We start from the raw sequence: 18,040 nt of genomic DNA, 5'->3' as shown, positions 1-18,040 counted from the left end.
GTGTAGACTTAAACAGGAGAAGACCGAATAATACCATTGGGGGTGATGAGTGAAGGGGGGGGGGGGGGGGGGGGTAGTGAATAGCGTACACAATTAATTAACCCGCCCTTTTCTAAAAAAAAGTGCGAGGCGGCTCGCCAAGAAACAATGTGACGTTGCAATTAGATGCCCCAAGCGCTCAAAGGGTTACACAAAAGATGCGTGAGTAAGAGCGGTTACATAATGCCATGATACAGCACGCATATATGCAGAGAGGTAATAACTGGGAGGCGTTTGGTCACTGGCTCCTTTACTGCAATACAGCCTTCATGTTGTTGGTATCCAGCCTGCAGTTCACATTATATCCCATGGTAATCACCCCTGCGGCCCTGCAAACTCAGGCTCATGGTTGCGAATAGAATGGAAAGTACAATAAATGGCGTTGTTCTAATGTCTGGCGTTTTCTCTTTGCAATGGCCTTAGGTTGTAATGCCCCAACCAGGATCTTGTGAAGAAACTGTGTGCGTGCAAGTTTGCTTTTTAACGGGACAGCCGCTCGCATTGGATTCCACGTCAATCAAACTGTAACTATCCGTATAAACGCCTTTGCGGCTTTACCACACATAAATACTAAAGGATGGACAGCTATAGCAAAATCGAAAACTCATGCTCCTCAATCAATTAAAGGGATTCATATATTTCAGCGTGGCCCCACAAGACAATTCAATCCTTTAGGAATTGGTTTAGTTCTAACAGACAAACTTGGAGTAATCCTTGGATATTATTTTTTGCTTGTAAATACAAGGCATTGTTACATCACGATAAAACAGAAAGTCGCGTCGAATTTTGGCGCTGCTCGGCATTTCTTGTCCTCAGTAATACAAACATCCGATCAGTTGTTGATTCACCTGTCTCTCTTTGTGCTCACCATTTGGTATTTCTCGATCAGAAACATCGATCTCCGCCATTTCGAAGTAGCACAATCGCTCTCGCCACATAATGAAACCGACCTCTTTAGTGAGCATCTGACAGTCAGATCGGGAAAGTTTTCCTCCTGGCACTCAAACAGGAAGAGACTTTGGCACCCGCTCACAACCCCAAGTGGCTGTATTTAATTCATGTTCAAGACCATCAAACATTCAATGCTTGTAAACGTTCTGTTATCTTTCGTTGCACTCATTATGCACTGAGTAAATAGCGCGAACATCAGAAACAAGTGAACATCGAACTTTGACATTTATATAATCGCCACGAGTTTGTCAATCGAGAGCTTCCCTTCCAACTTACAAATCAAAAAGTGTCCTTAAGCGCTACCTACAACAGCGGACAACAACCCTCGGGACTTCGACAAAAGAAAAAAAATAGTAATATTATTATTCCAAGAGAATTTGGCAAGTTGATTGAGGTGAGTGCCTGAAGAACTGTAAAATCATCGACATGGCTCAGGATTGTTAAAATATCTAGTTCTAAAGTCTGAACTCGGTATAAGCTGAATGAGTAAAATCACAATTAGTAAGAGAATTACAGAGCTTACAAAAACCGCCCAGGTCTGAATGAAGGAACATAATAGTTTAACATCAGAAACCACAGTTTAAACCAGACCGATTATTGACAAGGTTATATGAATATCCTCGCTGTATAAATGTCCCAACGATCCTTCTATTCGATTAACTTACTGAATACATTTGATTCTATATTGTAATATTAGACATAACGTTTATGACACGTGTTTCTACAGCTTCACAAAACAATGCCAGAGGCTCGTGTAAACTACCGAGGACATAACTTGAAGATATCTTTACGCTCATAAGTCTGGAGTTGAGGAAATTCGTTAAAGTGCGAAGATGCTGCATACACGCAAACTTCCAACAATCTCTAACAGCTTGCTAGTTTGATGCCACTCAGCCGGGAATCAGAGGGAAGATTTAGAATTGCGTCGGAGAAATTAGAAGGTATTTAACTAAACAGTAACTCTGCCAGTTTGATATGCAGAAATAATCGTGTTCCAGTTACAGTCATACTCTCATCAGATTTATATAGTTACAAAAAAAAAGAGCTTTCTGCAGAGTCGGGTTGCGAATCTCAGACGATATCCTAACAGTTGCAAACTTAATAACATATTTGTAATGCATGGTTTCAAGGGGAAAAAAAGTTTGTTGTATCTCGAATAAAGGGGATGGTTGTATTTTAATGAACAAGATACTGCCGAGATTGAACGTTGTATGTGATGACAGACAGTTCCAAAGGATTTGTAGATGATGTACAGCTCCCAAATTCTCGGAAAGATATGAAATATTAAAAGCTGGGATCGAACACGTCACTTCCTGCTTTTAACCATTCAGAAAAAGTTTGCAAGATCTGCTTCTGCTGTCGCATGAGAACAGGGAGCAGAGTTGAATGAGTTATATCTTATTGTAACTTATCATAACTACTCCTGGGGCAATGGACAGTGAACACCAATAGTCGACTCGTTCCGCGATGAACCGCACTTGCAACTGGCTTGTTTTGTTCTGTCCAAAAACAAAAGTTCCTCATTATAAAAACGCCAAGAGAGAGAGAGAGTCAGGCTGAGTTGAGATTGTCTTTTTTCTCTCTCTCTCTATCGCGCTGCTCATGTTCCTTTATTTTGGTGTGCGGTTTCGAGCTCCAGTCCAGCTCAGACCAAAATATGTAATTCTCACATCGATACTCTTCCTTCTGTAATAGCAGCACACTCCCACCCCTCCCCAAGCCCCACGCCAGGCCGGATGTTGACAGATATTTCGCCAAGATTAAGTCTCCTTGACTGTTCCCCCCACCTCCCCCCCCCCCCCCCCCCCGCCCTTCAGCCTGATGGTGCGGATCTCCGCGACATTGACTCGCGTGTCTACTCCAACCAAACCTCCCCCCCCCCCCCCAACCCCCCGCCCACCCCCAGCGGGGACTGCCACAGTCATGGGGACATTGCTGGTGGCCGTTGATAACCGTGTTTCCAGTTTCTGCCCCTGAGCAGTGGATTCAGACATACTTACCGAAATCCAGGCAAACAAAACCCCCATTATTGTGCAGCTTTTTTTTGTTTTTGTTTAGTTGCATTTTATAAACATCCCGCGGGCAAGTCTTGGTACGGGCCCCAACTCAGATACATCTTTTCAACTGGGAAAACGAACAGCTGCATCCTTTTTTTGTGTGTGTGTGAGTGCGTCTGTTTCAACTCTCTCGTGGATCTGGGACCAGGAAAGTTTCACAGCCGGCGGCTCCAGGAATCGCCTGCAGAATCAGTCGGAGAGTGTTGGATCAGTTGGGTCTCCGGGTCGGGGGTCATCTTCAGTCTCCTTCCAACTCTTGTCCCCCCCCTTCCCCTCCCTCACCTTCCCCCCTCTCTCCAATTCTTACCCCCCTCCCCTTTAATCCATCCTTGGGGGCAAAAAAAAATCAAACCCCATAAAGAAGCAGCCGCTCCCACTCCACCTCTCACCTCCAACCCCAGCCCCTCTCCGTCTCGCTTCTCCCGAAACCCCTCGCTGGAAAAAAATAACAAACAAACATACCAAAACAGCAGGCGGACAAAATAAATACAAATACTGTGAAGGGATCTGATCGGGAGGCGGTGCAGCGTCGGTGGCTAACTGCGCCCTAGGCAGCTCGTTTCAGAGCTGGATTGTCTCGCATTTGGAGAATGCTACTTGCATTTCAATGACCCCCGGCTTGTTATGTATCTCCGTGTCTATGAAAGGGAATCATTATGCAAATAGTTTCAGTTACAATCGAAGGCTTCGATCTGAGGCAGCCCGCTAACGGAAGTTGATGTCAGCTATCTCCGTATTAGTCAAGAGATGGCTAGCCAGTGATGGAGGGGTTTAAATTCTTGTTAATTAACAAAGAAGGAATGAAAAAAAACACACACACATTGAAAGCTTGTGTTCTGGCCTCTCGGCCTCAGTATAAGCTTCATCACCAGGATTTGCTGGGCTCTAATAAGTATTTTGCGTGAGGGGGGGGGGGGGGGGAGCAGGAAGGCAAAAGCCAAGCATTTGAGCTCCAGTGAAGATGACAGGTCTCCCCTCCCCCTCCCCCAGATCCAAGTGTTTACTAACCAATACATAGAATAGCTAAAACCAAACGCCTCTACTTTGCTGAGTTTTGCCGGTTTAGCGTGGGTAATTACTGATACACTGCTGCCATGCGTCAGTGGTACCTGACCAACCTCAAATTACTCCAAGCCGGGAAGACAGAGAGGGGTTTGATTGTCATAACGCACAACCGACTGCTTATGGGTTAAAATTCCTCCTTTCTGACCCTTCTCTGAGAACCATAGATGACAGCAACGGGTTTGGGGACCATATATAAGGGCCGGGTGTATGTTTGAAGGATAGTAGGGTTCTCATCATCAACGGCGATTGTTGGATTTGCCTACGACCTGGAAATGAAGGTTTGAGGTCGGCTGTCTCTCTGGATGTCAGCCGACGCTGGTTATGGCTGGGAGGGGGCAGAGAAGCAAGAGGATGGTCTATTGATCCGCCACCTTCTCTAAAATCCCATTTGCGCAGGTCCTCCGATCGTTAATAGCCAAGCGATGCTTTCCCGGACGCTCGTGGAGATGGCCAGTGTTTCACTGAGCGGGTTTGGTGTTAAACACAGCGTGAGAAAGCAACCATTTTTTTTTAAAGAAAAAAGGAACTTTCAGACCCCGAAAAAGAAAGCACGGTGCGGCTATTAATCTTTGATTTTCCCTGCCCTGTGAAAAATCAAACTGTGGTGAAATTGCGATCATGTTTGCAACCCGCATTTCAAACCAGCATTCATTCCAAACGAGCAATTGTCAGTGAGGATATTGTCACCCCCAAAGCTTCAGATTTTTGCATATTTCCCAGTGCATGATTACAAACTGCAGTGTTTGCTCTGTAAGCTTACTGGCTGAGTAGTAGGTTTTCATAGACAAAAACAGAGCGTTGTCCCACCTCAGTAATCACGAGAACTCCCAAGACCCTTTTTGTGCCCATTTGATTCATACGGATCATATAGAGCCCACAGCCCTGTAGACAGTGGGCGTTTTGGTTAATTGGATTTGGACTACAAAACCACACCTTGCTTCATTCTCATTTCAAATGATAATCTTGAAATCTAGTCCACTTGGAATTTAAGACAGAGCCATTGATTGAGGAGTGCAGTGGTTTGGAGAACAATTCTCAGTGCTTTGCTCTCTCTGACGATCTGAGCTGCAGCCTTGCTTAGTTGCAGCTTTAGGGCAGCCCTCTAAGCTGACCATCTGTCATTCAATTAAAGGTTTCGAGGCAGCTGATCTGTAACCAGGAGGGTCAGCGACCCCTGGACAAACCCAATGGTGCTAGAGAAAGGCGCTGAAGTTCAAATGTTAAACGTCCGGCGCGTTCACAGAAGTTGGGATAGCTCCGGAAATTTGCCTATGTAAAGCTCGAATGGACTACCCCGGCGTAGGCATCACCCAGTCTGGGACTTAAGAAAAGATGTCGATTTAGTTACACTACCTTATTCTTTTCTGGGGGAAATCACCAGCACTTTTGAGCACAGAAACTGGACCCACCCCGCTGTCAATGTCACGTTGAAAGTTAATTCAGCTCTTTTTGCAGACAGGACTGGATTTGAGCAACAGCCGCTGTCCCCTTCCCCAGCTACCCATTCTTTTGTAAATTAGACGAAAATTCATTGAAAGAGGTGGCCGAACAGTTAAAAAAAACACACAACTGGAAGACGGAAAGACAGAATCTTTGCCAATTAATGAAACTGACCTGAAATTGACTCATCGATTTGTCAGTAAACGGCAGAATTTACTACCACATCACTACAATCAACTCCCCCACCACCCCAATCCTTCCAGCCATGATTGAATCCTCGAATTTTCTCAGTCTGTAAAACCTGAACAGTCACACCCATCTCAGAATGTGGACCATCACCGTGAATATCGGGCATGTTATTGCAATGAACAACTTGATGTGTGGCTGATTAAACCTTAAGCGTGTGTGGGTTGGCAGCCTAACAGAAAGAAAACATTTCACCAGTTCTCAAAACGCATCTTAAACTTGAGAAACATAGGACTAAGGAGTTACCTAAAGCTTCCAGTTTAAGTACCACTACAAATAGGAGCTTTCACTGTACCGATTTACCCACTATAAATATTAAAGCAGAGCCCTCATTGGCGAAGGTACGATTGGTCTGCTTTCTAAACACGTGCAATCCACCACCAAAGTTTCATCTACATCTGCGGCTTTGTAGGAATGTTCTCTTCGATCTTGATTTGCTCTGTATTGCGCCCAGATTGGGCTAACAGAAATACAGCGGCTGGAGAGCGGGAAGCTGCTGTAAATAGCGTAATTTCCACACCCGATCAATTGGCCTCGAATTTCCCCCTTTTAAAATCATCATTTACTTTTGGAATAAAAGAAAGGAAATTCCCTTTTTAGCATTACCCCGTACTTCAAGTGCTGAAGCACATACCCCGAACAGTTATTTGTCGTTTATTATTTTGCGCTTAGTAGCTCCTGAAGATATTGAAAAATCAGCAGAAAATATTTCAGGTCACGTGGAGGATCCCAGCTTGTTCCTTTGTCATAAAATCCATCCTGATTTAATCGTTTTTCACATCCAATTCTCAGCTTTGCTAGATTAGGCTCATTTTAAGCACCCTTGCGTTCCAACTTTTAAGCTGCTTGGCAGTTCTCAGAACCATTTCAGTGGCTGGGACAGGGCCAGGATTGAATGCCTCAGATCACTTAAAATTTGGGGTTACTTATGGCACAATGGTCGTGCCTCTACCAGCCAGGAGGTTCTGGCTCAAGTCCCACCTGCTCCAGGCGTGTCTAGTAATATCTCTGATACAGAAAATAAAAATCTTGTTGATATTGTTTCAAACACAAACGATAAAACTCCACAGATCTCCGTTAGGTACACATTTATTGGATTAAACAAGAAGCCGAAGAGTAACGTTTAAACATTCCAGCAACAATTTCTACAGGAAGGCAATACCCTCATTAAAAAGAATTCACAGTTCTTAAAATTCCTAAAGCAAAATAACCTTGTCGCTTTTAGAAAAATAATAAATAGTATGGTACTTGATAATGAGAAATCATATGTGTACCCTCGAGAAACATCATCTCATCTCAATTAGACTTGAAGAAGCAAAGATTACAAGCTCCTTTTGAGAGGAGTCAGATATTTCAGTTTCACCTGCTCTGTTCCCTCATTCGAAGTTATTTGATCTAGCACAGAGACAGAGGCAAGATAATTTTAGTTTGTCATTGAGCTAATGAAAATAAAAGCAGCACTCTGATTCAATGGCACTAGTTTGAGTGATCTGATAACTAATTTATAAAAAAGTACTACATTAGTGCCTTTCCATACTATTTATTCATCGATAACTCATTCTTCTAGGGAAACTGCAACCTAATCAGTATTTCAAATTATTTCAGTTAAAAAAATGCACATTTAATGCTCAAAACATTAAAATTAGTGACACTGCCTGTGTAACAATACATAATTTCTCCAAATTGAAATGTGACCAGCATTAATTTAAGGAGGTAATAACAGCTTTGACTAAATTCTGTGGCTGACCCTAAGTACACAGTATACACACCTTAGGTTGGAGAACAATGCTTGGTTTACAGTGCTGCAGGAATGCATAATGTTGGATCCAGATTACAGTTCCCTTGGAGGAAATCTTTGGTGCTATCCAAATCAAGGCTTGTTTTCATATTTTTATGTTTGCGTGGATGGAACTGCTAGCTCTCTGCTTGTACTGATAATAGTAAAATGTGAACTTTAACTGTATGCCAAGGAACCCTGTTAAAAACAAATCTTCAAACTTTTTGCAGTTGTACCTCAAAAAGGTATGAAGCAGATTATAGGATTGTTAAAAATCAAAACAATTTATAACCATATTTTCCACTATGTTTTAATATACACAAAACCAACAAATAAGGAGCACTTTTAACTGTACAAGGTGCTGAACTTAATGATTACTTTGCATTTTATTTCAGTGTTGCTAATTAAGGGTAAAGACACCACAGTTGGAACTGATTTTGCTGTTATTTTATGACACCAAGTATCAATTTCTTTTATGGGATTAATGGCCAGATAAATGCTGCAACTACAAATGACAACTATAATAAGACTTTACTGTAGTTAAAGGAACATAATAGAATAAATGTTTTATTTTGAATGAAGGGGTTCCTCTGAATTATATCTACTTATTCTAAGTGTGGATATTGCTTCCCTGCAGAGCAATGAGACCTACCCTCTTCCTTCCTTGTGGAAGGTGCCATATTGAAAATCTTTCAGCACAAAATTGAGACAGAAAGATTTAAGGTTCCAGTTTTTAAAAAAATGATTCTGTAATTAACCACAAGATTGGTTAAAACATTTGCAACAAAAAAAATGTCAAAGTCATTTAATTCAAACAAAATATGTTGAAACTGTCAAAGACCCCACTGATTTCAGCACTGGCTCTTCTGATACCATGCAGACTGAAACGTAGAATAGTTTCAATAAAACTAATATTTCAAAACAATTTTCACTATTGCTTTAAAGCACAAGCTGAAAAAAGGTAATTAGCTACATACTATGCAATAAAATTGTGAACCTGCAGTTTAATATATAGACCATTGTATAGAGCATCTATATTATTATAGAACAATACCTGTGATGCAATATAACCACACCTCGAGCTGTTTACCTGTATAGTTTAAAGGCCTGTTAGGTAAAATACATATGGTGTGTAAACTCTGTAAAATGGGAACAAATGCTGGAGAAATTAATATATATGGACAGGATTTAACACACACACACACACACACATATATAAAATATATATCTCAAGGCATAGAAAGGACTAGGGAATGTAAAAATAACATATATACCTTATATATAAATGTAGTCCATTGAAAATCTAGCCAGATGATCCATAATTTAACAACTGTCTGATGTCAATAATTAGACTCATTAACAGTACATACCTCAGACCATCTTTGGGCTTCTTTTACATTTTTAAACTTAATTACAATTTTCCATTTTGAGAACGAAGTAAAAAAGCAAAGAATGAATAACTGGATATACTGAAAGTGCATATACATGTTTCTTCTCAGGTTTCCATTTAATGTGTGCATCGACATTCAAAGCTTTCAGAAATGATTTATCAAGTTTATTTTAGAGTGCATGTTATTGATAATGTGTGTCCATTCAAACCGGCCTACAGATTTCACTGCAAAAAGTAGCAAGTACAACATATACAATTACATTTACCTCTTCAGGCTTGACAGCAATAACTTATCTTCTCTGTTGCAACTATGTTTGTGCAAAGTTGTCTTGATATGTTATAGTCCATTTTATTGCATTTAATATCTGAACATATTTCGTTACAGACTGTAGGCATTCTGGTTGTCACTGTCGTACTACAATGGTAACCCGAGGTGACTGAAGCTTTCAATGTTGTGGAAACTGATTTATTCATCAATTAATGGTTTTAAAAAAAACACTCAAAAAGGTGCAGCAAATTCACACTGGTAGGTAGAACTTAAAATGTACATATTCTCTTTGCAATTTATTTTCAGCTCAGTGACACACAAGGCAAGGTTTATTTTGAATGCAAAATTCAACATTTTTGCATTTAACTTTACCACACGACACTAGTGGATATTAGTACCCAGTCCTCTATGCCTTTTTATTGCTGTTCCTTCACTATCACTGGGTCAAATTCATGGAACTTCCTTCCTAACCAGACAATGGGTGTATCTACATATGAAGTGGTTCAAGAAGGCAGTTCAATACCAAATTCTCAACAGCAAGCACAGATGAGCAATAAATACAGGTCTAGCCCCATTCCATGTGTGAATATACAAAACAAAATGTGCAATGGGCTTTATATATTTTGAGTTGCATAACATAAAAGAATTCATTGTAAAACATGTACAGGTAGTACAGTATTACTGAGTATGATATGCAGAATCACTAGTGAATATTAATTGGAGTTTTGCCATTAACGTGCCTTTATAAAAACAATTAAAAGGATTATTAACAAGTTTGACATTGTTGATATATTTTAAATAATGAGTATTTATGACAGTTGAAACAGCGCATCTTGGATAACTGATTCAATTTAACTGGAAAACTAAATTTGTTTTCAGAGTTAAAGGGAGAGTACAATTAATTAAGGAAGATATCAATTCAGCTCCTTTATACTGTCAAAAATCAATAAATGTTTAAATCCAGTGTCTACAATTAAAAGGATAGAAAATGATCAGATGTTTATTGAAGTTAATAGTCATTTTGAAAAGGGGCTTGATTTCATGAGGGTTTCCAAATAAACTGACCTAGTGCAAAAAAAAAGGTTTTCAAAAGCAATAAATGAATAGATTCTTACACTTACATTTTGTAATCATTATTTCAATCAATTTGGCAAAGTTATTTTCAATTGTGACCACCCATCATATTCAATTACTGTTCAACTCATGTAAATGATCATAAAAGTTTTGAATGGTAAAACTTATATGATCTACTAGAAAATCAATCGTACCTTATATTAAGGCTATTAGCAAATTGAAATCAGGTTTGAATTGAACAATCTGTTCAACACATAAGATTTGCAAATGTCTACAAGAAAAATCAATGCTTTATTGCTGGATGAAATAAATCAGCAGTACAAACCATATGATAAAAACAAAAGGACTTCAAGAAAATCATGCTGAAAACACGGGCCCGTATGTGCACAAGTCTAATGTACATATTGTATATTTGCTCTATCAAGTGTTCTGCTATTTCCTGTAGTATAGCATTCTTTCTTGTTGTTTCTTTGACAAGTTCTGCTGACATTCTGATCAATCTACCAATTTCATCCAGTGAATTATTTTCCTTTGTTAGTTTATTCCCCCAGTTTTACAGATTTAGTGAGTAAAAGGAAAGACTTTTTACAATGTCCTACCTTTGGGTAACTGATTTTCAAATGGACAATCGCCATTACAGCACTGTCAATTCTTCATGGGTTTTACTTAATTTGCAAAATATGTCTCACTCTCTTTGTTGATTAGTCAGGAATTATTACAATGATTTATGTCTGATTCTAAACCTTTTTTATTCTTTGCACAAAATGGGCACAAGATGATGTCCTAAAGACTAAAAATTTATGATTTGCAATCTTGAAGAAAGATTTGAGTGATTTAATTAAATTTAAACAAGCTTTAATTTACATAATACAGATATAATTGACTACTTTCTATGAAATGTGTTGATATAATATTTGCTTCTGGACCTGGATGATCGCTGGTCACTAATGTCCCAATTGGACTGCATCGCAGAGTGCAGTATTAGGATTATATGAATGGGCCATCATGTTACCTGATTGCACCAGTCCTGATGAGATGATTGCAGTTCCATGGATATGTCATTAAGTTCCTCAGTTAGTCTTTGCTCATAGACATCAATTTGCTAATGAAATATATCGTAAAAACTGCATCTAACACTGGTCTGAATCTGAATCTATCGTAGTCAAGTGGCACACTGAAATATATGCTATTAAAATATTGACCTGATGTCATGGATGCTCAGGTCAAATAGATAAGTCTTTATTTTACCTAAACAAGCAAAACAGCTATATCTTATTGTCTTAGAAGGCTACACATCGCTGTAAACAGAAACATTTTAAGCACAGAATCATATATTGTGGATTACATGGTTTAATGTCCCTATCTATCTTAAACAATCTTCAACTTATTTTTTGTTTTGCAATTGCAGATCCATTAATGATTGAAAAGAGGAATTCTCATTCATTTGCCTCAACAAAAACAAAACGGAACACAAAATTTTGCTGATACTTTCAGACTGATACAGTCTGAAAAAAATGAAAGCAGTTGATACAAGAGTTGGCCATTCAGCCTTTTGATTGGTTGACCATTCAACTAGATCATGACTACTCTGTAAATAAATTCAATTTATCCCAGTTTGTGTAATATCTCCTGACACCATTACTCAAAACAAACCCTCTCAGTCTCAGTCTTGCAAATGTCAGTTGTCCTGCATTTCACAGTATTTTGGGTGGGTTGGCAGGGCAATGGGTGAGAGACAGAGAGAAAAAAAAAGTTCAGATTTTCATTACCTTTTGTCTGAAAGGTGTTTCTTGACCTTGCTTACAGGGATGAGGTCAGTCTATTTAGCTCCCAAGACTTTTCTGCCCTTCAATTAAATCTTGGCTGAACTGCAACCTACCTCCACAATCCTAACTTTGTCCATTACTCTAAACACCTTGCGAAAAGTTTCAGATTTACCAATGACCAAGCATCAATTGCATTTTCTTGTGTTTGTTCATGGGATTGGAGTGTGGCTGGTTAGGTCAACATTTACTTCCCATCCTCACACTGCCCAGAAGCAAGTTCAGAATCAACGCATTGCTTTGGCTCTGAAGTGGCATGTAGGCCAGACAGGATATGAATAGTAGATTTCCTACCATAAAAAGGATATTAATGAGCCAAGTTTAAAAAAAACAATTGCACTAAACTTACTTTTTATTCCATATTTTTATTGAATTCAAGTTTCACCATCTGCCATGGTGAGATTCAAATGCATATCCCCAGAACATTAGCCTGGGAATCTGGATTAGTAGGCCATTTAGTTACATTGTCATGACATCAATATCTCCTCTTTGCTGAAGGGAGCTCCAAATTTCTACTGTACAGACACACTGCAGCTTTGCAAAAGGTGTTAGAATAAAACAGAATGATTAAAATTAACATGTCAATGCAATCTGAAAAGACAATGTTCAACGTGCAACTTTCTTATAGCGCCTTTTTGTTAGAATTATTTTTGAATTATGTTTACATGGGCTAGATCACAATGTACTTTTAATCTTATTTTATTAAATGCTACTCAATGCAATAGTGAAGGGCTCTTGCATGGGCTAGAAACCTCATGTAAATGAAAGTCAGGTAAACGTGTTTCATGGATATAAATGTTATCATCCTATCTTCTTTCTCATATGGGACAAGTGTGTGATGCAATATCTTGTTCTACAGTTGTCACTTCCACCACTGAAATGATACAGGATGGCATGGAAATTATACACTGAATTGATGTCAAACATTCAGAATTACTGGAGAACAAGTTTATCTACAGCACTTCCTCAATAGCACAGTCCATCTTTCACAAGTCAACACAACCAAATTAATACTCCATTTTCAGTTTGAATTATAACATTGTCTCCTCTAGCACATGTTAGAGAAGTACTTCTGCTGATTTCCCATTCAGTAAGATTGTAAATCGCCTTGACATGAATAACTACTATGTTTTATATTTGTTCAATAAAAAAAGCTATGAACGTGGATTCATTATTTCAATGTATCAGTGTTAATATGAGGACCACAATTAGCAAATGTACACTTGTTTTAATACAACAGCAGTTTGTATTTACATGATGAGATCCTACAGTAAATTATTAAACAAAATAATAAAGAGATTTACAGAAAACAATAAAAGAAACTCAAGGACTTGGAGCATCAAATTCATGTAGAATGTTTTAGCCGATTGTTTACTCTTCTGCCACTCCTATTGTACATGACTTTATTCATTACAGCAGGGTTTTGGTTTCTATTACTTATAGTTGCCAGGTTGTAAAGTGTATTTGCTTGAATTCAACAGTAATTGATACATAATACACATCACTTTCCAAGATGTAACACTGACTGAGGAGCTGCAGTTTCCTGGTAACCTAGAAAATTCCTGTTGATATTTTAAACCAATGTGCTATTGACTAGCAGGATGATGCATATATAGATTTTCTTATCTAATTTCAGGCAGGGGAATCAAAGTCACTAAAAAAAATGTTGCATTTGTATTTCCCTATACCAAAACAGATAGGAACCTAATCTACTGCCCATTGTCTCCTTGAGAACAGATTAAAGAAATAGATTTGCAGATTTCCCATCCAGTGCATTTGTAAATCATCTTAGATTTGTTAATTACAACCTTTTATCTTTGTCGCATAAATATATGAATCTGGCTTTATTATTTCAATTCACCAATGTTAATATTTGGACCACAGTGGGCAGTTCGATACCATTTTTATAAAAATCCACAACTTGCATTTATGTAGCATCTTTAGTGTGGCAAATCATCCTAAGGTGCTTCATTGCATGTTAAAAACTGAGGTGATATTAGGACAAGTGAGCAAAGATTGGTGTAATGTTTAGAGTTTAATCGAAAAGGAGCAGACAGAAGTAGGCGCGTTTTAAGGAGGGAATTCCAGAGCCGTAGGTCAGCTGAAGTCACATCAGCCAACAGTAAAATGATGAAGTTTGAGGATCTAAAAGAGGGCCAGAATTAGAGATGCTCAGATATCTCAGAGGGTTAGAAGAAGAAAGTTAGAGATAGGGAGTAGTGAGGCCATTGAGTGATTTGACCAGCAGATGAGAATTTTAAATTCACAGTATTGCTGAGAAATACAGTAATCTGTAATGATATTTAATCTTACTGGCATGAACATTCAGTGGTGGAAGCATTGCAGTATACACTTATAGCTAACACCAAATTAAAGTGCCAGAGTTACTATGATGTAGCTCTGTCACCCTTTGACACATGTTGATGTGAATGTCGGTCTGGCTGCTGTAAACTCATCTGTGACAGGTCATGATGGTGACGCATCATCCTTACATATCTGTCTTTTCAAAGTTGCCAACATTGGGAAAGCTTTAAATGCCTGCAGTGACGTGTAAGCAAATAGATTTGAAATTTACAGATGCTTGTCTATGGAATCATTCCATTTATTGTTAATTTCTCCTTTTTGGCAATTGAATATTCAGTTTAAGCATGTAATTAGCAACTTAACAGCCAAGGAATAACACATCAAGCTAAAAAGATCAACTGACATGTAGAGTGTCTTTTGAAAAGAAAACACGCATACTGGACAGTTTTGAATTTTCAGTTAAGTATAAATATGATGTGTCAAGCTTTTAGCAACAAATGGCCTGAAGTATACTTAATTTATAAATCATAATGTCACCTAAAAAAATCAATGCCATGTTTTAAGTGTTGCTGACTACAGTGTTAAAATTTAAGATCATCTACAAAATCATTGAACTGAAATTAAATCAAAAGGCGGCTAGACATAGTGTTGCGTGTGGTGAACAGGTACACAGTAATTTTAAGTATTTGTGGGAGCTGAGGCCTGTCATTTGAGACGTGATAAGAAATAATTTGTAATAAGAGAGCTACCTTCTTCAATTGTCTTCTGCTGAAGTGGAGAGTCCCAGTAATGATTTATTGCCCTGCTGCTTGTCTGCTGATAACTGGTCACCAAATGGCTCCTCATTACTCAGGGCATCTTCGTTCTCTCTAACCAAAATCTTTTCCCATTAGTCCAGTTTTGTTCAGTGGAAATGAATGTAAGACCTTCCAGGGTAAGCCCATAAACTATTTTAGTATATAAAAAAAAATCATAAATAATGGGAGAAAATCCTGTTTGCCACGGCTGCTGGATCAACTGCCTCTTGGCCTCTTGATAGCATCTTTCAAATGGAAATGCCCAGCTGCCTGACCTTCTGTTCAATGACCCTTTTGTACAAAGTCAAATCACTATGGCTCCTCAGCAGTCCAATCACAGCAATTCACCTGATGGACATTTTGTGCCTTTAACACCATTTATTAAAAAAAAACCTACAGTAAATAATTACATGCGTGTTCACATCAAATTACTGAAAATTATGCAGCAGGAAGAAAAAAAAAATGAACCATTGAAACCTAATTTGAAATGGGCACTGTTGTAATTTCCATTAAAACCTTTTGAATCTTAGAAACAACTGCTCTAAGGGCAGAGAATTAAAAGTAACTTCTAACAAGTACACCCAATGCTGTGACATATGCTGCTGACTCATGGTAATAATAATGGGAAGAACTTACAAATTATATTACTGCAAGCATTTTGAAATAGTGACCCTACTGGTGTTTGTACAAGTTCTGCTTTTCATTGTCAATTAGTAAACCCTGTGTGACTACCTGCAGAAGTGTGACATTGATAATTAGTCATCATGGAAAGAAAGTTGTTAAATGCCTGATCGTTTGATTATTTCAGCTTCAGACTACTGATTCATGAGTTTGTAAGGGAGGCTTGTCTAATTTGTATGAGTAGCAGTTCACATAAATGTTTAATTAAGAGTGTTTTGCAGGGGCAGTGATTGGCAATGATGTCAAGTTTCTCAGTGAGTGCATTAAATGATAGGTTTTGGAGCAATGTGGCAGGTTGCCCAGTCTCTCAGTGCACAAAGCTGGTTCATAATCACACTATAATTCAATCAGAAGTCTTTTGCTACAGATAAATCCCCTAATGAAATTAGGAATCTATGCAAAGCTAGCACTAAATACAGATATTCATAAATTGGTAGGTCGTATCAGATCTATTTTCTATATATTCCCTCAGTGTTGTGCTCAATTGCAAAACTGGGCTTTGGGATGACAGAATGATAAACCTGATGCCTCGTAACAAAGTTAATTATATTTCTACTCAGACCCGCCATCTCTAAAGCTGGTGCGGTTGATTTCGGATTTGCATAGTTATCTGCTGCACACATTAGGTGATGGCTTTCAGACAAGTGTGTGAAAACACCTTGGATACCTGGCATGATTAGGCAGCTTTCAATTAATCATTCACCTATTAGATGCATTGCAATGTGCAGTTCCACAGAGCACAACTTCTTGCAGAATTAAATGATCTTCATACTAACATTAACTTGCAAAGACATTCCTACTTAACAATAAATATTTGGGCTGAAGTCACATCTCACATTCCCAACATTCGGGTAAATCATTCTCCTTTTAATTAAGTGTTAAGTAAAAGCAATACAAATGCAAAAAGATTGATTAGGAAAATACTCTGACTACAGTGTTAGACTAAGGCTTCTGAAATAAAATTTATCGTCACAAATGATGCCAGCAAAATAAGAATGACTCAGCAGTCAGTCGTCCTTTTATTATTTTGAACTGTTCTGTGTACACACAGCAAGAAGAACAAATTTCATTCATATATTACTCATACAATTGTAATAGTTCAGCAGATACATATTTATTTTAGATTAAGAATGTCTAGAATCAGAATTGATATTTCAGAAGGAGGTCTACTTCTTAAGCGTTATGTGATTTAGTTTCCGTAATTGCAAAAATAAACAAACAGGGAATGGAAGAACCAGAAGCTAACACCCAACATCACAGAATGCACTAAGTCATAGACCAAGCACAAAATAAAACAAGATTTCAGGAGATTAATAGAAGGGTTGGAAGGGACAGGAGGAAAAACATTTTCACCCAGAGGGTGGTGGGTATCGGAAATTCACTTCTCATTTGGTGCTTGAGGCAAAAACCAGCATCTTATTGCAAAGGAACCTGGATCTGTACCTGAAACAATGAAATCTTCAAGGTTGTGCAGCAGGTGAGATTGGAATTGGCAGTTTATTCAGCCCGTTCAGACATCAATGATTGGCTGAAGGCCTCTCTTTCTGTGCTAACTCCTCTGTGCTTACAAATGACAAATAGGACTATTTTAGCGGTGCTCCAGGCAACAATATCCACTAATACAGTACTTTGATGTGAAATCAAATTAAGAAAATTATGGCATCATACTTAGAAAGTTGAGATAAAAGAAGAATGATAGGAGGGATGTTTAAAGCTTAATTGAAGATATTGATTTGAAGGAAATTCTTAGGGAGGGAACAGTTTAGGGAGAAAAGTCCGAAGAGCTTGACCATTACTGATAGGCTTCATGGATGAAGGATGCACATGGAGGGTAGAATTGAAGGATGGTCATTTTGATTTGGGTTGCAGAAGCTTAAAAGAGAAAGGGAGGGCAGAAACCATGAAGAAGTTTAAAGAGGAGGATGAGACAACAGAGACTGTATGTAGTCGAGCAACACGAGCGGTGAGTGATCTGAACTTGATGTAATGGATTAAAGTAACAAAGTTTCTGATAAACCGAAGTTTGTGGGGAATCGAGGCCAGCCGGGGGGGGGGGGGGTTTGGAATATTCATGTGGAAATGACAACAGGTATGAAGGAGTATGTCTGGAGAAAATAGAAAATAAATG

General features: G+C 38.5%; 1 long non-coding RNA gene across 1 annotated transcript; it reads left to right on the top strand.

Annotated features, from left to right (window-relative positions):
* The first annotated feature begins 808 nt into the window (after positions 1–808).
* LOC140468938 (uncharacterized) lies at positions 809–13,362 on the top strand. The gene is made up of 4 exons (XR_011955889.1): positions 809–1,384; positions 1,718–1,931; positions 9,351–9,491; positions 11,716–13,362. It is a non-coding gene; the product is annotated as an uncharacterized lncRNA (long non-coding RNA).
* Positions 13,363–18,040: the final 4,678 nt, after the last annotated feature.

Source organism: Chiloscyllium punctatum, chromosome 48 (genome assembly GCF_047496795.1).
Source record: "Chiloscyllium punctatum isolate Juve2018m chromosome 48, sChiPun1.3, whole genome shotgun sequence".
Classification (NCBI taxonomy): Eukaryota; Metazoa; Chordata; class Chondrichthyes; order Orectolobiformes; family Hemiscylliidae; genus Chiloscyllium; species Chiloscyllium punctatum.
This window is presented reverse-complemented; position numbering and strand designations above follow the sequence as displayed.